The following is a 25,013-nucleotide window of genomic DNA, read 5'->3' as shown; positions in this document are numbered from 1 at the left end:
GTGTCTTGGTTCAGATGAAACCGTGGCGTCGCACCATGATTGGATTAACTTCAGATGTGCTGTGTGTCTTGCTCTATTACACTGGACACTCCGATATCCACACAGACACACACGAACACACACCCTCCAGCTACCCTATATGTCCCACTATCTCCACTCCTATACAACCCACTCTGAGGTCCATCTGTCACACACATATGCATGCACACATAGAAAACATTGCATACACAAACGCACACACACACCCACATGACACACCCCTATCCCACATACTCAGGGCTCCTAATAATCATATCCCGTGTCCCTCTTCCTCCATGATGAGCAGCCTGGAGAAACTCTTTCCCTCCATCTTTCTCACTCTCTGTCTCTGTCCTCTCCATCTCTCTCTCCATCCCTCCAGTCAGTCCAGAGGGTCCATCTCTCTGAGAGACCTTATAATCGAGTCAATTAAGAGGGTTCAATGGCCATGGCAAATTGATCTGATTTATAACATTATCATTAGCAGTTCCAATATGGGAGAGAGAAAGAGTCTGACTGGAGAGGACGGGAGGGGCAATGGGAGGGGCAATTTGAGTTACTTTATATATTCATAATATGAGTATTGACATATCGCATGCCCCACAAAAGATTTGCGGACTTGCAAACTGGCAGAGGGAGAATATGTTCCTTTCCCCTAAAAAAACAATAGTTATTATTATGAGATATTCCTGCGTCACCTAATATTCAGACAACTGTCAGCATCTCCAGAAATAGTAGATATATCTCTACCTTGTAGAAACTCCAAGTGTGACTGACAGACTCTGACACACACCACACCACACACAATCACGTACGCACACACCGATGGCACTGCCAGTCAGCCAGGGGGTTAGAATAGACAGCCGCGAGAGTTGCTGCCTTCAAATCCAAGAGACTCAACCGCTAATTGTTTCTGAAGAAATGACATTTTGTCTTCCTCGCTTCCTTGCTCAAGGTGTCAGCACCTCAGCGCCTCTCGCTCATACCTGAGGTTTCACAGGGCCTCCGGTGCCCCCCAGCACAGCGTTTGATGTTTCTGAGGACTGTCACCTCGTCGCGTGACTCCATGCTAATTGAAATCGGTATTTATTTACATGCCAGGTAATTTAAAAGATGCCTCAGTGATTTAAAAGTCAAACAACCCCACCTGCCACTCAAACCTGGTTTTATGCGGTGGCAGATTCCCTACGTTCCAATGGGTTTAGAGATAGAAAAGAGGGATGATAGTGCTGTAAATTGAACTGGTAAATCCCTCTACACTATTTTTCTAGAGCAAGCTATTTTCCAGATTTTCCATGATTGAAAATGAATGTTTTTGAAGTTATTTTATTACATTTCAATCTAAATTCAGCTAACTCTTGAGGAGTGACCTAGATGCAAAACAGAGGTCCTTTGTGAGTGTGTCTGTGTGTGTATGTGCAGCACAGGAGCCTGCTGAGGGGAGAATGGCTCATAATAATGGCCAGAACGGAACAAATGGAATGGCATCAAACATCTGGAAACCATGTGTTTGATGTACTTGATACCATTCCACTGATTCCGCTCCAATCATTACCACGAGCCCGTCCTTCCCAATTAAGGTGCCACCATCCCCCTGTGGTGTGCACCTTATGTACCCTTATTGCTCTCCAATTGAATTTTGTGGGCTCCAAACAACCACATGCCTCAGCCCAGGTCCGGCGCAGACAGTCACCAAGTTAGTTGGAGCAAATCAACGTCAGCCAGCCTGTCTTCTATAGTGTTTGGTGTAGACTGTAGAGGAATCTTGAAGCAACCCTGTCATGTTAGGAGACATCAGCTGTCAAATGGAGGCCAAATCTAAAGATGTCAATTGAAACCCCCATCAGAAAAAGGAAAATGTCTGTCAATTGTCTTGACGTTCTGCTCCGCTACGATTAACATCACTTAGCATTCATGCATGCAGACCTTTCTGACTGGTGAGAGAATGTTGGTCTGTTAAACGCTAAACTTACTTCGGTAACTAAGCAATACATCACAGACATCCCATAATACAAGTCTGACATTACAAGCACGTCAATACTTGAACTGGTGATGTCACTGAATTCATCAAGGCCCATAAGACACGACAAGTTTTCTGAATAAGCAAAACAGCAGTTGTAATCTGCCCTCTTCCCATTATTAGACAGGACTAGGACTGCAGATTTGCTAGACAACCTTGCCACTGTGTGGTGAAATGCTGGTATTACACTACAGTTCCTATAAAGAGACATACAGGCCTACAGTGGAATTAGTATAATGCTGATAATGTATCCAAACTCAAAGCCACTTCCACTGCATGTTTTAATTGTTACCCTCTAATCAGGGACTAATTTAGACCTGGGACAGCAGGTGTGTGTAATTATATATAAGGTAGAACAGAAAACCAGCAGGCTCCGGAGCTCGTAGGGTAACCGTTGAATACCCCCTGGCACTGTAGCCTAACAATTAAGTGTTTTACTGTGATTGTTTTCTATCAAAATGGAAAAATAAACAACAATAGTTTCTTAGCAAAGAGCAACTTCTCAAGCAAGAATGTTGATAGGACTGTCTTAGAGTGGTCTGAGTGGAGGGGGAAACCAAAAATGGCACCAGGCAGGATAAAACTAAGTCCCATCAAAACAGGCTGAAATTTCAGGTGGTCTTTTCAAACAGGTCTCACACTAAAAGAGCATTCTCATAATTTTCACAGTTTCACAGTATTATTCCAACCTCATAGTGTGGAAATATATATAAAACACAGAAAAATCCTGTTTTTGACTGCACTGGGCCTTTAAGGAATCATGAACATCAATCTCAAAAGTTCTGGGATTCAGTTTGGGCCTACCCTACCACAAACTAGGCCTAAACCCTCCTACTGCGCATTGTGCCTTCATGCATATGTACATGTTTAATGCACTGTATTCACTACCTTCTTCAAAAGACATGAAAACAGGATCCTCCTGAACTATTTTGTTTCATATTAAAAAAATTGAACAAGTCCCCACCTTACTCTTACCACTACATCACTGGAGAGGAGGAAGAGGAGCAAGGAGTGGGGAAGCCCGCTGCAGAAGGCAACACATTTCCACGTTCCTTAAACAGACACAAAGAGCAGCTGAGGGACCCGCTTTTGTCTGTAAAATGTGCCAGGGACCAGTAGGTACTTGGCACATGTAGCAGGAACAATTAGCGTCACATAAGCATAGGCCTGGAGCAGCGGGGGAACCAGAGAGAGGATGTGGGAAACAACAAAGCATCTAATTTTCACTGGGAAGACCTGAGATGAGCTGAGCAGAGCTGAAGCTCACTCCAAGACATCCCTTACCTTTCCCTTCCTTTACCCGTCACCACTCAGAGATTTCGGGCAAGTTTTTTCTCCCCCAAAGACAGCTCAAGTCATGGCTCATTTAATTGATGTGTACTTGTGGGCAAGGAGGTTTTGTTTGCATCCGTGCATCCCTAATTAGGGAATTGACAGAGGAAGCATGCTGTCCTTGGAGAGAGCTCCCTTCCCACTCACATCCTCCAAAATCTGTTTTAAACAAGCCTGTTTCTCTCCCCCCATCACAAACCTATGAGAAGCTGAAATGAAAAGTTAAACTAGTGTTGTTTCTTCATGACACAATTTCAGCAGCAGGCCTAGTTGTGAGCGAGTTAAAGGAAACACACTGACAGGCAGCAGCCAAACTGTGTGACTGACTTGAATAACAAAACTATTCTATTGGGCTGGGATCTCTTACCCGGCTAAATAGAAAACAAGTTGTTTCAAAATATTATGCAAAGTACGGTACGCTGTAACATTTGCTGTAATTTGATGGTGCTAATCTTTCCCATTCACTTGGGATTGAGGCCTGCTGATATCTCCTAACAAATAATGTACAGAACATATGTGTTGAGAAATATAGATTCAGCTGAACTAAGGTCTATTCTTTTATCTTAGGTTGAACATACACTTTAACATCAGTTTGATTGAACAGTATTTCTCACACTCAACCCCAATGTTATGCCACTAGGGGGCAACAAATGGCAATTTATTTCTAGTATTTGTATTTATTATCTGTACTGTATACAGTGTGCTTCAAACAGAGGTTCCCTATGGCTGACACCTTGAAAACTCCACTGTTGCATCATGGGGTGGTGTCTGGAAAACACATTGTGAGGAAAGTGTTCTTGTCAAACATGTACATACAGAGTGGCCGATATATTGTCCCTCGCCCTAAAATGGTAGTTCCGAACAAACACACAAGGAGGTCAGTGGACTTTCCCATACACTTTGTATAAATAAGAGACCCACATTCACTCAATACACTCTCTTTGGTGTTCTCACTATACAGCTGAATAGACACACTTCCAAAAGGTATCCAGATATCAAGATGTACAGTGCTTTCGGAAAGTATTCAGACCCCTTAACCTTTTCCACATTTTGTTACAGCCTTATTCTAAAATGTTTTTTTTTTAAATCCTCCTCCATTATACACACAATACTTGATAATGACAAAGCGAAAACAGGTTTTTTAGGCATTTTTGCAAATGTATTAAAAAGGAAAAACAGAAATACCTTATTTACATAAGTATTCAGACCCTTTGCTATGAGACTCAAAATTGAAATCCGGTGCATCCTTTTTCCATTGATCATCCTTGAGATGTTTCTATAACTTGATTGGAGTCCATCTGCGGTAAATTCAATTGATTGGACATGATTTGGAAAGGTTAAGAGTTGACAGTGCATATCAGAGAAAAACCAAGCCATAAGCTCGAAGGAATTGTCCGTAGAGCGCCGAGACAGGATTGTGTCGAGGCACAGATCTGGGGAAGGGTACCAAAACATTTCTGCAGCATTGAAGGTCCCCAAGAACAGTGGCCTCCATTCTTAAATGGAAGAAATTTGGAACCACCAAGACACTTCCTAGAGCTGGTGGCCCGGCCAAACTGAGCAATCAGGGGAAGAAGGGCCTTGGTCAGGGAGGTGACCAAGAACCTGATGGTCACTCTGACAGAGCTCTAGAGTTCCTCTGTGGAGATGGGAGAACCTTCCAGAAGGATAGCCATCTCTGCAGCGCTCCACCAATCAGGCCTTTATGGTAGAGTGGCCAGACGGAAGCCACACTTCAGTAAAAGGCACATGACAGCCCGCTTAGAGTTTGCCAAAAAGCACCAAAAGACTCTCAGACCATGAGAAACAAGATTCTCTAGTCTGATGGAAGCAAGATTGAACTCTTTGGCCTGAATGCCAATCGTTACGTCTGGAGGAAACCTGGCACTATCCCTACGGTGAAGCATGGTGGTGGCAGCATCACGCTGTGGGGATGTTTTTCAGCAGCAGGGACTGGGAGACTAGTCAGGTTCGAGGCAAAGATGAACGGAGCAAAGTACAGAGAGATCCTTGATGAAAACTTGCTCCAGAGTGCTCAGGGCCTCAGACTGACCCAACGACCCTAAGCACACAGCCAAGACAATGCAGGAATGTGTCACGCCCTGACCTTAGTTATCTTTGTTTTTTTTAATTATTTTGGTTAGGTCAGGGTGTGACGAGAGTAGTATGTGTAGTTTTTGTATTGTCTAGGGGGTTTGGTATGTTAAGGGGTTTTTGTATATCTAGGTTTTTATATGTCTATGGTTGCCTAGATTGGTTACCAATCAGAAGCAGCTGTTTATCCTTGTCTCTGATTGGGGACCATATTTAGGTAGCCATATTCCTTGGGTATTTTGTGGGTTATTGTCTATGTGTAGTTGCATGTCAGCACTAGTTGCTTTTGCTTCACGTTTGTTTTGTTAGTTTGTTTAAGTGTTCTTCGTTTTAATAAAAGAAGAATGTATTCTAATCACGCTGCGCCTTGGTCTCCTCGTTACGACGGACGTGACAGAATAACCCACCAAACAAGGACCAAGCAGCGTGAAAAGGAGGAACAGCGCTTAATTGGTGAAATGGACCTGGGAGGAGATATTAGATGGAGCAGGACACTGGACACAGCCGGGGTATCGCCATCCTAAGGAGGAATTAGAGGCAGCGAAAGCAGAACGGCGATACTACGAGAAGAAATACAGGAGAATAGAGGAACAGCGAAGATATGAAGGTACACGACTAGCACGGAAGCCCGAGAGGCAGCCTCAAGATCTTTTTTGGGGGAGGCACATGAGGAGATTGGCTGAGTCAGGTAGTAGACCTGAGCCAACTCCTCATGCTTACCGTGGGGAGTGTGTAACTGGTCAGGCACCGTGTTATGCAGAGAGGTGCACGGTGTCTCCAGTGCGCTATTCTAGCCCGGTGCGCTCTATTCCAGCTCCTCGCATTTGCCCGAGCTAGAATGGGCATCCAGCCAGGACGTATTGAGCCAGCTCTATGTTCTGGATCTCCAATGCGTCTCCACGGTCCAGTGTATCCTGTACCTCCTCCCCGCACTCGCCCTGAGGTGCGTGTCACCAGCCCAGTACCACCAGTGCCAACACCACGCACCAGGCTTCCTGTGCGCCTCCAGAGCCCAGTACGCCCTGTTCCTCCTCCCCGCACTCGCCCTGAGGTGCGTGTCACCGGCCCGGTACCACCAGTAGCAGCACCACGCACCAGGCCTCCATTGCGTCTCCAGGTTCCAGTACGCCCTGCTCCTCGCACTCGCCCTGAGGTGCGTGTCCCCAGCCCGGTACCACCAGTGCCGGCACCACTCACCAGGCCTACAGTGCGCCTCGGCAGTCCAGAGCGTCTGACGACAGTACCCAGTCCAGAGCGTCCAGCGACAGTTCACAGACCGGAACCTCCAACGACGGGCCACAGTCCGGAACCTCCAACGACGGTCCTGTCACGCCCTGACCTTAGTTATCTTTGTTTTCTTTATTATTTTGGTTAGGTCAGGTAGTTTTTTAGGTTAGGTAGTTTTTGTATTGTCTAGGGTTTTTTGTAGGTCTAGGGTTTTTTGTATATCTAGGTGTTTATGTCTATGGTTGCCTAGATTGGTTCCCAATCAGAGGCAGCTGTTTATCGTTGTCTCTGATTGGGGACCATATTTAGGTAGCCATATTCCTTGGGTATTTTGTGGGTTATTGTCTATGTGTAGTTGCATGTCAGCACTAGTTGTTTATAGCGTCACGTTCGTTTTGTTAGTTTGTTTAAGTGTTATTTTTTTTTTTATAAAAGAAGAATGTATTCCAATCATGCGCCTTGGTCTCCTCATTACAACGAACGTGACAGAGTGGCTTCGGGACAAGTCTCTGAATGTCCTTGAGTGGCCTAGCAGGACTAGAACCCGATTGGACATCTCTGGAGAGACCTGGAAATAGGTGTGCAGCAACGCTCCCCATCCAACCTGACAGAGCTTGAGAGGATCTGCAGAGAAGAATGGGAGAAACTTCCCAAATACAGGTGTGCCAAGTTTGTAGCGTCAAACCCAAGAAGACTCAGGGCTGTAATCAATGCCAAAGGTGCTTCAACAAAGTACTGAGTAAAGGGTCTGAATACTTATGTAAACGTGGTATTTCAGTTTTTAATAACTGAAACTAAAATCCTGTTTTTGCTTTGCCATTATGGGGTATTGTGTGTAAATTGATAAGGGGGAAAAAACAATTTAATACATTTTAGAATAAGGCTGTAACCTACCAAAATTTGGAAAAAGTCAAGAGGTCTGAATACTTTCCGAAGGCACTGTATTTCTGCATTGGGCTTGTTCTTGCACTAATAGGTAAATATCTAGCTATAGAATGATGTAGTTCATACCAAACTGATATAATAATTGATTGTTTAGAAGTACAGTAAACTTGTTTTATAGCTGTCACAAATAATCTAAGATGTGCAATGTGCGTATGAGATGCAACAATATTTGAATCTGTTGCTAGTAGAATACTTGTCATGTTGGAATCATATTTTAAAGTAACTGTTCAATGAAAATTGAAATTTTAAAAGCTCACATTAACATACCCAAATAATGTTGTTGACTCATAAAACCACTCAGTATTTCAAACTTGTTTTTGAAACTGTTTAAAAAAACGGTTGTGATTTTCTTGTGATGTGACCTCACATTCTTTGGGCGAGACAATCCCTTCTGGGATTTGTTTAAAACCATATTATGCAAATGAAAAGCAGTTATTTTAGTTTTAATTTACTCTCCGGTGGGGAGAAGGAAACTTCGGGAGAAAGGCTCAGGAGTGCACACTTCACACGAACATATCCACTGGGCACAGACAGGAATAAGGTCTGCCCATCCAGGTAAGAGCCACAGTCAAGCAAAGAACAACCCTGTGCTGCGGTATGTGGTGAACAACTCACTGAGAGAACATCCTGTCCTTAGAGCCAGGGTTAGGGTTGAACCGGGATGTGGACATGAAGCTTGGGTTAAAGATAGTCTGGGGAGAACCAGGCTATTTACGGTGGGGATCAAAAGCAGGGATGGTTTATTATAGTATCGTGAGAGTTACATAGGCTACTATAACCACTAGATGTCAGCATAGTACCATACAATCACTGCAGAGAAGCTAATAATCAGCGGTAAGCAGTCGGGTATGAACATTTGGTTAGATTATGTCATAGAAAAATTACCTTTTTGGTATTTTGTCAAAAGTTTTCTCAGTGAAATAACTTCAATGTCCTTCCTTTATGTTGCAGAAAACCCTTGAGGACCCATGGAGCGTCATGCTGGTTGCTAGTGAACAAGCACACCTGATGGCAAATCTGGCCAAACTGATCAATACCAGCAAAACCATTGAAATTTGTATGTAATGATAAAACACGCTTGTTCCTGAAAACATTTAATATAACTATAGTATAATATTTGGAAGACATTACTTTGTGGCAATATTTAACGTTCTAACACTAATTTGGAATATTTAGTGAACTGTCCCTCATTATAATATCAGTGTAGACTCGCTTGATAGGCCCTCCGCGGCTGTGAGAATAGACTAATGTTAATGTGGTGACTATTTGCACATGGAAATCATAAGAGGGTGGTTGACAGAGATACATGCTAGGTGGAATGGGCTGAGAGTAGCTGAGGGCCAGGTATAAAAGTCCATGATCAGATGTCAGTTAGGATCACCACTTTATTTTAAGAATGTGAAATGTCAGAAAAATAGTAGAGAGAATGATTTATTTCAGCTTTTATTTCTTTCATCACATTCCCAGTGGGTCAGAAGTTTACATACACTCAATTCGTATTTGGTAGCATTGCCTTTAAATTCTTTAACTTGGGTCAAATGTTTAGGATAGCCTTCCACAAGCTTCCCACAATAAGTTGGGTGAATTTTGTCCCATTCCTTCTGACAGAGCTGGTGTAACTGAGTTAGGTTTGTAGGCCTCCTTGCTCGCACACACTTTTCAGTTCTGACCACAAATTTTCTATAGGATTGAGGTCAGGACTTTGTGATGGCTGCTCCAATACCTTGATTTTGTTGTCCTTAAGCCTTTTTGCCACAACTTCGGAAATATGCTTGGGGTCATTGTCCATTTGGAAGACCCATACCAAGTTTTAACTTCCTGACTGATGTCTTGAGATGTTGCTTCAATATATCCACATAATTTTCCTTCCCCATGATGCCATCTATTTTGTTTAGTTCACCAGTCCCTCCTGCAGCAAAGCACCCCCACAACATGATGCGGCTACCCCGTGCTTCACGGTTGGGATGGTGTTCTTCGGCTTGCAAGCCTCCCCCTTTTTTCTCCAAACATAACGATGGTCATTATGGCCAAACAGTTTCATCAGACCAGGACATTTCTCTGCGTTGCGTTGGTAGTACCAGAGAGTGGGCATGTGAAATAGACAACAAATATGTTGTCCTTTCTTTAAAGAGGTCAGATCAACATTCCACTAGTCATTGCAACATTGATATTCAGCTAGTTCACTTCCTCCATCATTCCTCTAGACAGGAATTATATCTGTTCATGCAGTATTCAACACCAATGCAACATCTCAACCCATTGGAATTCAGAAACATTGATTGTCTCCCCAAAAGCTTCCATACTGCATATGCTGTATCTAACATCTGTCATTCAGACTTCACAAAGTGCTGTGGGTGGAGTGGTGAGGCAGTCTGCTCAGGAGAAAGTGTCTACCAAAGGTACAAAGCCAAGCAGCCAAGAATCCCTCTCTCCACAATGAACTTAATGCTCCCCTCCAAACCCCAGCAGTAGAAATGCTACTGGAAGCAACGCAGGTCAACCATTGTGCGAAAATGCTTGGTAGGTTTCGATTTTGCTAGGGTGCTGTCAATGGGGATGGGAGTAAAGGCGTCCGCATGCTTCCCAGACGAAACAGTTCAGAAGAGTTTGTGCATATACACTACATGATTATTGTGATTGTGGTTTTGCTATTCAGTCTAAACGTTTGTAGGCCTATGTTGCCAAATTGTATCTTTGATCGTATGCTATCCATTCATGTTTTTAGCATGTTATTTTTATATCTGAAAATTAACCAATGATATCAGGCCACACCCGGCCATGATTACAGACACCTGTGTGTATATAAACCAGTCACACCACAGTGTTGGTCATTATACCCTGATGAAGACAGCTTGTCTGTCAAAATGTTGGATATTAGGTTATTCAATTATTGCATCTGAGCTCCTAGAGTGTGCGGCTCTCCTTTGATTTTTCAAAAGTATATGTTCTGCTCGTCGAGCATCTCATTCCAAAATCATGGGCATTAATATGGAGTTGGTCCCCCATTTGCTGCTATAACAGCCTCCACTCTTGTGGGAATCCTTTCCACTAGATGTTGGAACATTGCTTTCTTGCTTTCATTCAGCCACGAGAGCATTAGAGCAGCAGGTCGGGCACTGGTGTTGGGCGATTAAGACTGGATCGCAGTCAGCGTTCTAATTCATCCCAAAGGTGTTCGATGGGGTTGAGGTCAGGGCTCTGTGCAGTCCAGTCAAGTTCTTCCACACCGATCTTGACAAACCATTTCTGTATGGACCTCGCATTGTGCACAGGGGACATTGTCATGCTGAAACAGGAAAGGGCCTTCTCCAAACTGTTGCCACAAAGTTAGAAGCACAGAATCGTCTAGAATGTCACAGTATGCTGTAGCGTTACGATTTCCCTTCACTGGAACTAAGCGGCCTAGCCCAAACTAAGAAAACAGCCCCAAACCATTATTCCTCCTCCACCAAACATTACAGTTGGCATTATGCATTCGGGCAGGTTGCATTCTCCTGGCATCTGCCAAACCCAGATTCGTCCATCGGACTGCCAGATGGTGAAGGGTGATTCATCACTCCAGAGAACGCGTTTCCACTGAGTCCAATGGTGGTGAGCTTTACACATTGCGCATGGTTATCTTAGGCTTGTGTACGGCTGCTCGGCCATTAAAACCCATTTCATGAAGCTCCCAACGAACAGTTCTCTTGTTGACGTTGCTTCCAGAGGCAGTTTGTAACTCAATAGTGAGTGTTGATTCCAGCACTCGGTCCCATTCTGTGAGCTTGTGTGGCCTACCACTTCTCAGCTGAGCTGTTGTTGCTCCTAGAAGTTTCCACTTCACAATAACAGCACTTACAGTTCTGCAAGGCAGAACTTTAACAAACTGATTTGTTGGAAAGGTGGTATCCTATGATGGTGCCACGTTGAAAGTCACTGAGCTCATCAGTAAGGTCCTTCTACTGCCAATATTTGTCTATGGAGATTGCATGGCTGTGCACTCGATTTTATACACCTGTCAGCAACAGTGTGGCTGAAATAACCGAATCCAGTCATTTGAAGGGGTGTCCACATACTCTTGTATATAATGTATTATGACAACATTTTGTGACGTTTTGGACTTTTTTTTCTTCGGTTGTTCAGGCACACAAAAATGTTTGTTTAGGCAAGTCGAAGTCTACGCCCCTCCGTCTGTGATTGGTCAACAGGAGGGATTCTTCAGTAAAGTCTTTGTTGTCGTTTAACGAGAGATTACTTGTTTTCATACACATTTTTCCATTGAGAAATACTGCACCAAACATCTTAGTTAGATGTGATAAAGATCTCCTCGGCAAAAACGTCAAAATGAATGACAGATTTCATGAGTTATCTTTGAGCTGAATTAAAGCATGCTGACTCTTTAAGGATGATATATTAAACTATTATTTAGGCCTACTGTTGGAAGCAATTAACCTTTTTTTTTTAAATTGTATTTACATTTTAGTCATTTAGCAGATGCTCTTATCCAGATTGACTTAAGGCGTCAGCATGCTTCAGTTCGGCTGGTGGCTAGCTGAAGTCGGCTAGGAGAACCAGACGAGTGTGCAAGGACACCCCCTCGTTTGAAAATCTGGAAAAAAGCAGTTTGTCCATTTTGAGATGCCATAGCCACACTTCCTCAAAATAGTTAGAATTAATCTAAGATTACTCAAGAAATCAGTCATTCATTTTGAAGTTCTTTGCCGAGGAGATCTTAGTCGGGCAAACTTCATACCTAAGACGTTTGGTTCCCGTATTTCTCAATGGAATAATGTGCATGAAAACGAGACCTCCCTCGTTGAATGACAAAAAGGCTTTACTGAAGAATCCCTACTGTTGACCAATCACTGACGAAGGGGTCTAGACTTCGGCCTGCCTCAAGAAAAAAAATTGTCTGCCCAAACAACCGAAAATAAAAATTAAATGCGAGATTCTTCTGTTTCGGTTGGGAAGCAGGCGGACGCTGTTCCAAAGAAACAACCAACGACATCAATAGGGTTTTAAACAAAATATCTAACGTTAGCTAGCTTGTATGATGCATGTAAAAACACCTTTACAGATGATTACAAAGTTCGAAAGCAAAATTGCCTTACCGGTCCGCTGCTCTTCGGAGCGTCGTTAGCATTAGCTAGCTAGCATCTGTAGCATGTTAACAATTTTTAAATGTTGTATTATTATTTTTTAAATATATTTTTAAAAACTTTTATTTAACTAGGCAAGTCAGTTAAGAACAATTTCTTATTTACAATAACGGCCTAGCTATAAAACTATCTATCCAGCAAGAATGTCGAGGTCAAAAATTAAATAAACTATTTTAAGCCATGCTGATTCAGTAAAATAAGTACATTTCTGTGACTCACTAGCTAACTTTAGCTTTCTAGCTCAGTGTGCACCTCTTCTTGTTTACAGTATTCCCTATGGGAAATCAGACTAGAGTAGACCAGACGTCCCCGTTTTTGGTGGCCTGTCCCTGGCTGGAGCTGTCTCCGGAAATGTCCCCGTTTTTAACTGTGCGTTAAAAACAGACTGCAAAGTGAAATAATATTTTACTTGGCAAGAAAGGCCGGGCAGCAAAGCCTACTGGTTGACGTCTCAATCACGTTGTGCTTGTTTTGTCCCAGCAGGAGGGGCTGCTCGCTATATCAGCTTCATTATCTCTTCTACTGACTACTTGCTCGCGCTAGTTTTAGAGAAAACTGCTGTGGAAAACTCAGCCAAAGCTAGCAAGTGTCAAGTGAATCCACAACATCACTACAAACGTCTTTTCAAGCCAGGTAAGTTACAATTGTTTGAGATACTAGCTAATGATGTTATATTTTCACAATTTATTATATAGATAGATAATCTGCTTTATAAGGTTTTAAATAGGTTATGCTAGGTTAACTAGCTACTTTCATAGTAGCTAGGTTAAAAAACGTTATCATGTAAACATGCAGTGGACGGGCTATTTTTGAAAATAGGATTATATTAAATTAATGCATAATTCTGAAAATATTTATTTGTAGATAAAAAAAAATAATGGTTTGGCATTATAAGTAGTGTGAAAATATATTTAGACATTTTCATGGATAACATTAGCCTAATGTTTTCTGTTAGAGTGGAGAGGAGGAAGACTGGATAGGAAGAAGAGTGAAAGAGAGAGGAGGAAAGGTAAAAGATATGATTACCGAGCCTGCCAATTTATTATTCCAAACAATGTTTTTGAGATCAAATACAAAAATGAGGCAAGCAATGGGAATCTGTTAAATAGTACACTATTAGATAAAATACTTTGGTTATTATTAAAGATTGGAGAGGAAGGAGAAGGGAAAATTAAGGGAGTAAAAAGAGTGAAGCAAGGAGAGTGTGTAAGAGTGAGGTGGAAAGGTAAAGAGAAGGAAAGGAAGAAAGAGCAGGAAGACAAGAGGAGGAGAAAGATTAGAGGAGAAGAAAAAGTTAAGAGAGTAAGAAGAGTGACACAAAGAGAGTGAAGAAGAGCAGACAGAGGAGGAACAATGTCTCTTTCCAAGAAACGGAAATGCCATTTTAATGACAACATGAGAGAATTTCCATTTATACGCTCAGGTCAAGACGATAGAATGGTTAACTGCACCCTTTGTAATTCCTCTTTTTCAATTGGCAGCGGGGGATCAACGGCAGTGGCAGAACATCAACAGACGACAAAGCATAAAGCCTATCTGATTGGCCATGTTGGTATGCCCTCTGTCACCACATTCTTCAAGAAGGTAGAGCCTTCCCAAGAAGAATATGATTTAGCTGTGCAGGAGGGTGTATTTGCATACCACACTATGCGACACAATCATAGTTACAGATCTATGGACTGCACAGCACAACTGACACGGAAGCATAAAGCCTATCTGATTGCCCGTGTTGGTATGCCCTCTGTCACCACATTCTTCATGAAGGTAGAGCCTTCCCAAGAATAATATGGTTTAGCTGTGCAGGAGGGTGTCTTTGCATACCACACTATGCGACACAATCATAGTTACAGATTTATGGACTAGAGGTCGACCGATTATGATTTTTCAACGCCGATACCGATTATTGGAGGACCATAAAAGCCGATACCGATTAATCGGCCGATTTGTTTATTTATTTGTAATGATGACAATTACAACAATACTGAATGAATACTTATTTTAACTTAATATAATACATCAATAAAATCAATTCAGCCTCAAGTGTTGGAGAAGAAAGTAAAAGTGCAATATGTTCCATGTAAAATATGTGCCATGTAAGAAAGCTAACGTTTCAGTTCCTTGCTCAAGAACATGAGAACATATGAAAGCTGGTGGTTCCTTTTAACATGAGTCTTCAATATTCCCAGGTAAGAAGTTTTAGGTTGTAGTTATTATAGGAATTATAGGACTATTTCCCTCTATACCATTTGTATTTCATTAACCTTAGACTAAATACATGAAACCGGAATTGTCGCCCATTTTTATTTCATAGATTATAACATTGGATATTTTAATGATATATTGACTGCCGAGCTGGAAATGTCCCCGGTTTTAATTTCAGAAATCTGGTCAATTTAGACTAGAGCCACAAAACCAACCAGTGGCCATAATTATATTACACGCGGGTTGGTTTAGATACCCCATTGACAATGCATTGGAAACGGTCCTATGGTTGCAAGTTCGAATCCAGCGGTAAGTTGTTTTTGAGATTTTAGTTTTAAGTCTATCCCAAACCTTAACCATTCGGAGTTCACGCCCAACCTTAAGATTTCAGAGTTAATGTCTAAACTTAACCCTAACCTTAAAAAATATTGAGTTAATGTCTAAACCTTAAACACTTCAAAATGTGACATTTGCCACAATTTTGAAAATTGACATTTGAGAAACATGGAAGAACATCTAATTCTGAAGCGAGACTGTAAGAGCTAGTTGTCTGACTACCTCACTCTCACCTGTCTATCTGATCTCCTCACTCCTCTTATCTGTCTATCCAACCACCTCACTCCTCTCACCTGTCTATCTGACTACCTCCTACCTCCCCCAGGCACTGTGGAGTGGTAAAGTGGATGACCCTGCTCCTGATGACCTGACCTCCCAGGCAGTGGACAAGCTCAACAAAAACCTCCACAACGACCAGGGGATCGATCTGAGCATGCTCACTGTGGGCGATGGACTCACCCTGGCCATCAAACGCTAATCAAATCAAATCAAATGTTATTGGTCACATACACATGGTTAATGTGAGTGTAGCGAAATGCTTGTGCTTCTGGTTCTGACAGTGCAGTATTATCTAACAAGTAATCTAACAATTCCCCAACAACTACTTAATACATCTAAAAGGGGTGAATGAGAAAATGTACACATAAATATATGGATGAGCGATGGCCGAGGGGCATAGGCAAGGTGCAACTAGAAGGTATAAAATACAGTATGATTCATATGATATGAGTAATGTAAGATATGTAAACATTATTAAAGTGGCATTGTATAAAGTGACTAGTGATCCATTTGTTAAGGTGGCCAGTGATTGGATCTCCATGTAGGCAGCAGCCTCTCTGAGTCAATGATTGCTGTTTAGCAGTCTGATGGGCTTGAGATAGAAGCTACTCATCAGTCTCTCGGTCCCAGCTTTGATGCACCAGTACTGACCTCGCCTTCTGGATGGTAGCGGTGTGAACAAGCAGTGGCTCGGGTGGTTGTTGTCTTTGATGATATTTTTTGCCTTCCTGTGACATCGGGTGCTATAGGTGTCATGTAGGGCAGGTAGTTTGCCCCCGGTGATGCATTGTGCAGACCGCACCACAGTCTGGAGAGCCTTGCTGTTGAGGGCGGAGCAGTTGCCGTACCAGGCTGTGATACAGCCCGACAGGATGCTCTCGATTGTGAATCTGTAGAAGTTAGTCAGGGCTTTGGGTGACAAGACAAATTTCTTCAGCCTCCTCACTGCCTGTGTGGGTGGACCATTTCAGTTTGACGTTGATCTGTACACCGAGGAACTTAAAACTTTCCACTTTCTCCACTGCTGTCCCTTCAATGTGGATAGGAGGGTGCTCCATCTGCTGTTTCCTGAAGTCCACGATCATCTCCTTTGTTTTGTTGATGTTGAGTGAGAGGTTGTTTTCCTGGCACCACACTCCGAGTGCCCTCACCACCTCCCTGTAGGCTGACTCGTTATTGTTGGTAATCAAGCCCACTACTGTTGTGTCGTCTGCAAACTTGATTAAGTTGGAGGCTTGCATGGCCACGCTGTCATGGGTGAAAAGGGAGTACAGGAGGGGGCTGAGCACGTACCCTATTGGTTCTGAGTAGTGAGTGTCTTGATGTCTGTATCACTAAAACATTTTAAAAGTATGTGTTTATTTGTCTAAAAAAAACTTGATTTGAATTGATAATCCACTAACCTATGTGTTCTTGTATCAATCCCTGTGTTCTAGTACTTCTTTAATGTTATAGTTAGAACTTCCAAAAGTAATGTCACGCCTGCTCCCGCTCTTCCCATAATGCAGGCTGCCCTGCATTACGCACTCCTGCCACCATCATTTATGCACACCTGCCTTCCCTCGTCATGCGCTTCAGCGATATTTATTTTTTGTAAAAAAAAAATTATAATTAAAAAAAAAAAAAATTTTTTTTACTCACCTGGACTCACTCAATCACCTGTTTATTTACAAGTAAAGTAAAATGCCATGATACATTTGAGCAATTAAGGTAACTCATCAAATCAACTAATCAATTGCATCAACACATACAGTGTATCCAATGTGTGAGCCTCTTTACATAGATTCTACTTAAAATCAAATTAAATGTTATTTGTCACATGCGACCTTACAGTGAAATGCTTACTTACAAGCCCTTAACCAACAATGCAGTTAAGAAAAAATAAGTGTTAAGAAAGTATTTTTGAAATAAACAGAAGTAAACAAATTAAAATAAAAAAGGAAATATAAAAAATATATATTAAAGAGCAACCATAAAATAACAGTAACAAGGCTATATACAGGGAGTACCGGTACAAAGTCAATGTGCATGTAGGTAGAGGTAAAGTGACTGCATAGATAATAAACAGAGAGTAGCAGCAGAGTAAAAATGGGGGGGGTCAATGCGAGTAGTCCGGGTAGCCATTTGGTTAGCTGTGCAGAAGTGGGGGTAGAAGATGTTAAGAAGCCTTTTGGACCTAGACTTGGCGCTCCGGTACCTCTTGCCATACGGTAGCAGAGAGAACAGTCTATGACTAGGGTGGCTGGAGTCTTTGGCAATTGTTAGTGCCTTCCTCTGACACCGCCTGGTATAGAGGTCCTAGATGGCAGAAAGCTTTGCCCAAGTGATGTACTGTGCTGTTCGCACTACTCAGTTTTTTATTTTATTTATTTAACCAGGTAGGCCAGTTGAGAACAAGTTCTCATTTACAACTGCGACCTGGCCAAGATAAAGCAAAGCGGTGCAAAAAAAACAACAACACAGAGTTACACATGGGATAAACAAACGTACAGTCAATAATACAATAGAAAAATCAGTATACAGTGTGTGCTGTAGTCAATAAATAGCATTCTCACATTGGTGTTCCTTTTGTCCAGGTGGGAAAGGGCAGTGTGGAGTGCAATAGAGATTGCGTCATCTGTGGATCTGTTTGGGTGTTATGCGAATTGGAGTGGGTCTACTGTTTCTGGAATAATGGTGTTGATGTGAGCCATGACCAGCCTTCCAAAGCACTTCATGACTACAGACTTGAATGCTACAGGTTGGTAGTCATTTAGGCAAGTTACCTTGGTGTTCTTGGGCACAGGGACTATGGTGGTCTGCTTGAAACATGTTGCTATTACAGACTCGGTCAGGGACAGGTTGAAAATGTCAGTGAAGACACTTGCCAGTTGGTTAGCGCATGCTTGGAGTATACGTCCTGGTAATCCGTCTGGCCCTACTGCCTTGTGAATGTCTTACTCACAACGGCTACGGAGAGTGTGATCGCGCAGTTGTCTGGAACAGCTGGTTTTCTCATGCATATGCTTCAGTGTTGCTTGTCTTTGAAGCGCGTATAGAAGTAATTTAGCATCATCTGGTTGGCTCGTGGCACTGGGCAGCTCACGGCTGTGCTTCCCTTTTTTCACGGCTGTGTTTTTTTTCCCCCTCGGTTGCTACATGCTGGTAAAAATTAGGTAAAACTGATTTAAGTTTCCCTGCATTAAAGTCCCCGGCCACTAGGAGCATCTGGATGAGCATTTTCTTGTCCGAGATATGGGTGTGGTTAACATTGGCTGCCATAAACATTCATTTTACTGTGATCCCTATGATAGAAACTGTGGATAGAAAATTGCTTTCTAAAATTCTAGCCACACGATTAGAGGACTTATTGCCACTAATTGTGAATGGGGACCAAACTGGCTTCATTAAGGGCTGTAAGTCATGTAACAATATCAGGCAGCTTCTTAATGTTATTCAAGCCTATCAGCAAAGTGCTATGGATGGTCTTGTGCTCTCCCTAGATGCTGAGAAAGCATTTGACCATGTGGAGAGGTCCTACCTATTCTTTGCTCTGACTAAATTTGATCTAGGGGACAACTTTATAAAATGGGCTATTGTTTTATATGATGACCCTCAGGCTGCTGTCCTTACTAATGGGCTAAGATCAAATAGCTTCTCTACACAGAGGTACCAGACAGGGCTGTCCTTTGTCCACTCTCCTACTTGCACTCGCTATGGAACCACTTCCCGAGGTCATCAGAGTAACGCCTGCTATACAGGGCTTGCTCATGGGTGACGTTCATCATAAAATAAGCTTGTATGCTGATGATGTTCTGATATTCATCTCTGGCCCAGAGACTTAATATTATTGAATAATTATGTGAATTCTCAGGCTACAAGAATAACTTAACTAAATCAAATGCTATGCCACTTGGTAGCCCTCATTCTGTACCTATTACCTCTCCCCCTTTCTTTTTAAATGGTCTTCAGGTTTTACGTATCTGGGTATATTTGTAACTCCTAAATTCCAGAAAATGTACAAAGCCAATTTGTTCCCTTGTTTGATACAGTAAGACAGGATATAGAGCGCTGGAACTCTCTTCCGATTTCATGGTTGGGTAGAATATCCCTCTTGAAAATTTTACCTAGATTACTTTACCCAATCCAAATGATCCCATTCTTACTCTCCAATAAGGTAATAAAATATTTAAATGGCTGGCTAAGTTCCTTCATATGGAGTAAACACAAGCCAAGACTTAAGATGGCAGTATTGCAGCTGCCAGGCTCTAGAGGGGCTTGGATCTGCCCAATATTAGACTTTATCAGTGGTGTGCCCACCTATGTTATGTTTCTGACTGGATCACAAATGATGACTCTGTTTGGTTAAACATTGAGACTTATTTTTCAAAATACCCCTAACAGGATATTTTATTTTTCAGAAGTTTCAAGTCTGTAAAGGATCACTGCAATAACCCCATTATGCTTAACACACTCAACGCATGGGAGGTCAATTCAATGTTTTTGGGGGGAAGGTCCAAACTAACCTCTGCTCTTACCCCAATTCTTAACAGCCCAGATTTTGGTCCAGGATTGCTGGATGCTGGCTTTAACTTTTGGCTTAATAATGGCATAGGCAGACTAAGTGAGTGATTTATTTGCTGATAAGATTGTATTATCATTTGAGCAGATGGTTAAGAAATATCGACTCCCAAAGCAGGACTTTTTCCATTTTTTACAAGTAAGACATTATATTTTCAAGAGCACCTCCTTGATTGGCAACCCTGATGTGTCTGTCATTGAAATAATGATTTTTTGTCCGCAAAGGAAAATGTCTGTTTGTTTTATGATGCTTTGAGGTTATTTTCTACTGTTGACACACAGAGGGTGAAACGAGTGTGGGAGAAAGAATTGTCTGTTACTACTGACGAAGAGATGTGGGAAGACATTTAGATATTGTTTTTGCATATCTCCATCTGTAATCGTACTAGAGCAATCCAGTTAAGAATAATACACAGATTGCATATATCCCCAAATCGTAGACATGCTTTAAGCCCCTCTTCCTCCTTTCCTCAGTGTCTTAAATGTATGACTGATACAGGCACCGTAACACATTGTTTATGGTCATGTTCCAAGTTACAGTGATACTGGTCTGGTGTTCTGCAAGAAGCTGAAAAAATCCTAGGGGTTGATCTAGAATTGGACCCAGTTGCTTTACTGTTGGGTCTCCCTAGTAGGCATGTTACTTCTGTGGGTAAGAGGAGGCTTTACAACTTTCGCAGTGAGGAAAAATATCCTCTTACCGTGGATTAGTGATAAGGTCCCTTCTATTAAAGATTGGCATAAGATACTATTTGAATTGGTGCCATTGGAATATCTGACATGCACATTGCATTCTCAAACAGATCAGTTCTACAAAGTATGGGAACCTTATCTAAATAATCTAGAACCTGATTTATCAGCTATTATGCTGCAAGGATTGTCTTAGAATGGTGGTGATCTGTTTCAGAATTACATTGTACGTTCCATGTGTTGGACCTAACTTCTTTATTTAAACTGAGCTTTTGTGTTTAATGTCTGTTTTGTATGTTTGTTTAAAATGTAGGTATTGAGAGATGCAATGACGGGGATGGGGTGAGAGTGGCGGGGAGGGGAAGATGGTATATGTGTATACAGTTGAATTCGGGAAAGTTTACATACACCTTAGCAAAATACATTTAAACTCAGTTTTTCACAATTCCTGACATTTAATCTTAGTAAGAATTCACTGTCTTAGGTCAGTTAGGATCACCACCTTATTTTAAGAATGTGAGTGATTTATTTCAGCTTTTATTTATTTCATCACGTTCCCAGTGGGTCAGAAGTTTACATACACTCAATTACAATTTGGTAGCATTGCCTTTAAATTGCTTCACTTGGGTCAAACGTTTTGGGTAGCCTTCCACAAGCTTCCCACAATAAGTTGGGTGAGTTTTGGCCCATTCCTGCTGACAGAGCTGGTGTAACTGAGTCAGGTTTGTAAGGCCTCCTTGCTCACACATGCTTTTTCAGTTCTGCCCACAAATTGTCTATAGGATTGAGGTCAGGGCTTTGTGATGGCCAGTCCAATACCTTGACTTTGTTGTCCGTAAATCATTTTGCCACAACTTTGGAAGTATGCTTGGGGTCATTGTCCATTTGGAAGACATCTATTTTGTGAAGTCCACCAGTCCCTCCTGCAGCAAAGCACCCTCACAACATGATGCTGCCACACCTGTGGTTCACGGTTGGGATGGTGTTGTTTGGCTTGCAAGCCTCCCCATTTTTCCTCCAAACATAACGATAGTCAAACAGTTCTATTTTTGTTTCATCAGACCAGAGAACATTTCTCCAAAAAGTACGATATTTGTCCCCATGTGCAGTTGCAAACCATAGTCTGGCTTTTTATGGCGGTTTTGGAGCAGTTGCTTCTTCCTTGCTGAGCAGCCTTTCAGGTTATGTCGATATAGGACTTGTTTTACTCTGGATATAGATACTTTTGTACTTGTTTCCTCCAGCATCTTCACAAGGTCCTTTGCTGTTGTTCTGGGATTGATTCGCACTTTTCGCACCAAAGTACGTTCATCTCTAGGTGACAGAACGCGTCTCCTTCCTGAGAGGTATGACGGCTGCGTGGTCCCATGGTGTTTATACTTGCATACTATTGTTTGTACAGATGAACATGGCACCTTCAAGCGTTTGGAAATGGCTCCCAAGGATGAACCAGACTTGTGCAGGTCAAACAATTTTTTTTCTGAGGACTTAGCTGATTTCTTTTGATTTTCCCATGATGTCAAGCAAAGAGGCACTGAGTTTGAAGGTAGACCTTGAAATACATCCACAGGTACACCTTCAATTGACTCAAATTATGTCAATTAGCCTATCAGAAGCTTCTAAAGCCATGACATAATTTTCTGGAATTTTCCAAGCTGTTTAAAGGCACAGTCACCTTAGTGAATGTATACTTCTGACCCACTGGAATTGTGATACAGTGAATTATAAGTGAAATAATCTGTTTGTAAACAATTGTTGGAAAAATTACTTGTGTCATGCGCAAAGTAGATGTCCTAACCGACTTGCCAAAACTATATTTTGTTAATTAACAAGAAATTTGTGGAGTGGTTGAAAAACAAGTTTTAAATGACTCCAACCTAAGTGTATGTAAACTTCCGACTTCAACTGTGTGTGTGTGTGTGTGTGTGTGTGTGTGTGTGTTTGCTGTTTTTTTTTTGCTTTGTCTTTGTATCTCAATGTGTCAATTGTGAAATTCCAATAAAAATACTGTTACAAAATAAAATCCTGAGCAATCTACACACAATACCCCATAATGACAAGGCAAAAACAGGTTTTAGAAATATTTGCAAATGTATTAACAATAAAAAAACAGAAATACCTTATTTACATAAGTATTCAGACCCTTTGATATGAGACACAAAATTGAGGTCAGGTGCATCCTGTTTCCATAGATCATCCTTGATGTTTCCATAACTTGATTGGAGACCAGCTGTGGTAAATTCAATTGATTGGACATGATTTGAAAAGGCAGACACCCGTCTGTCTATATAAGGTCTCACAGTTAACAGTGTATATCAATGCAAAAACCAAGCTATGAGGTTGAAGGAATTGTTCATAGAGCTCAGAGACAGGATTGTGTCGAGGCACAGATCTGGGGAAGGGTACCAGAAAATGTATTCAGCATTGAAGGTCCCCAAGAATGCAGTGGCCTCTATCATTCTTAAATGGAAACAGTTTGGAACCACCAAGACTCTTCCTAGAGCTGGCCACCCGGCCAAACTGAGCCATCACGGGAGAAGGGTCTTGGTCAGGGAGGTGACCATGAACCCGATGGTCACTCTGACAGAGTTCTAGTTCCTCTGTGGCGATGGGAGAACCTTCCAGAAGGGCAACCATCTCTGCAGCACTCCACCAAGCAGGCCTTTATGGTAGCGTGGCCAGACGGAAGCCACTCCTCAGTAAAATGCCACTTGGAGTTTGCCAAAAGGCACCTAAAGAATCTCAGACCATGAGAAACAAGTTTCTCTGGTCTGATTAAACCAAGATTCCAAGATCGCATAGCAGTTCAGACGTCTTTTGTCCTCGTCTTGTCGTGTCCTGTATATATATATATTTACAACTTTTTTTCACATACATTTTATTTTTATTTTCCATCAACTCATCTTCTAAACACTCTCCTGCAACCAGCCTCACCAATTTATATTTATAAAAAAGTATTATTTACCTCAGATCTGCAATCCTTCAGGAAGCTAGCCAGAAACTCCAGGAGGCTGGCCAGAAACTAGCCAGAAGCTAGCCAGGAGCTAGCCCAGAAGCTAATCAGAAGCTAACCACGGTTTGTGGTCATCGGCTGTCCTTTAGTTCGAAAATCTATCGAAAATCTATCGCCAGTTTTGTACGGCGCAGCGCGGCTCGGAACGGAACATACCGGACCATTTTTTTCTCTCCATGTCCCTGGATTTCAACTGCTCTCTGGACGTTCATACCCGGATCTCACAGCTAGCTAGCTGCTATCCGTGTGACAGTCGGCTTTCGTCGATTCCGGAGCAAACATCGATTGTTCCGGTGCTAGCCAGCTCCGTCAATCACGCCTGAGTTCCATCATTCACTCCTGGGCTGCAGTCACCTATCCGGACCCGTTTCACTGCCTACGCGGAGCCCCACCGGGCCTTCACAACCGGACTGCCGACGTTATCTACCTGAAGGAGATCCGGCTGGCTCCTCTGTCGCGACGTTACCGGAACGCCCATCTGCGGCCCGCTAACCGTTAGCTGTCTTTCCGGCTGCTATTCTGAATAGACAATCGGACAATTTATTTATTTGAATTATTATGTTTTCTTCTCGGGCCTCTATAACTATATCTATTGTTCTTATTTTTGTTGTTGTGTGATTTGGATTAATCCCCTCTACCACACGGAACCCCACTAATCTACTGACCGAACGCAAGAGGTGGCTAACAACAGACTCCATCCTATGCTAGCTTGCTACCGGTTGGCTTGGCTAGCTGTCTAAATCGCCGTGACCCTAAACCAACCTCTCCACTCACTGGACCCTTTTGATCACTCGACTAAGCATGCCTCTCCTTAATGTCAATATGTCTTGTCCATTGCTGTTCTGGTTAGTGTTTATTGGCTTATTTCACTGTAGAGCCTCTAGTCCTGCTCACTATACCTTATCCAACCTATTAGTTCCACCACCCACACATGCAATGACATCTCCTGGTTTCAATGATGTTTCTAGAGACAATATCTCTCTCTTCATCACTCAATACCTAGGTTTACCTCCACTGTATTCACATCCTACCTTACCTTTGTCTGTACATTATACCTTGATGCTATTTTATCGCCCCCAGAAACCTCCTTTTACTCTCTGTTCCAGACGTTCTAGACGACCAATTCTTATTGCTTTCAGTCGCACCCTTATTCTACTCC

General features: G+C 42.2%; 1 long non-coding RNA gene across 1 annotated transcript; it reads left to right on the top strand.

Moving 5' to 3' along the window:
* The first annotated feature begins 13,108 nt into the window (after positions 1 to 13,108).
* On the top strand, positions 13,109 to 16,135 carry LOC118943903. Its single transcript, XR_005039250.1, has 3 exons — positions 13,109 to 13,407; positions 14,256 to 14,358; positions 15,638 to 16,135. It is a non-coding gene; the product is annotated as an uncharacterized LOC118943903 (long non-coding RNA).
* The last annotated feature ends 8,878 nt before the right edge of the window (positions 16,136 to 25,013 follow it).

This window comes from Oncorhynchus mykiss, chromosome 23, assembly GCF_013265735.2.
Source record: "Oncorhynchus mykiss isolate Arlee chromosome 23, USDA_OmykA_1.1, whole genome shotgun sequence".
In the NCBI taxonomy this organism is placed as follows: Eukaryota; Metazoa; Chordata; class Actinopteri; order Salmoniformes; family Salmonidae; genus Oncorhynchus; species Oncorhynchus mykiss.
This window is presented reverse-complemented; position numbering and strand designations above follow the sequence as displayed.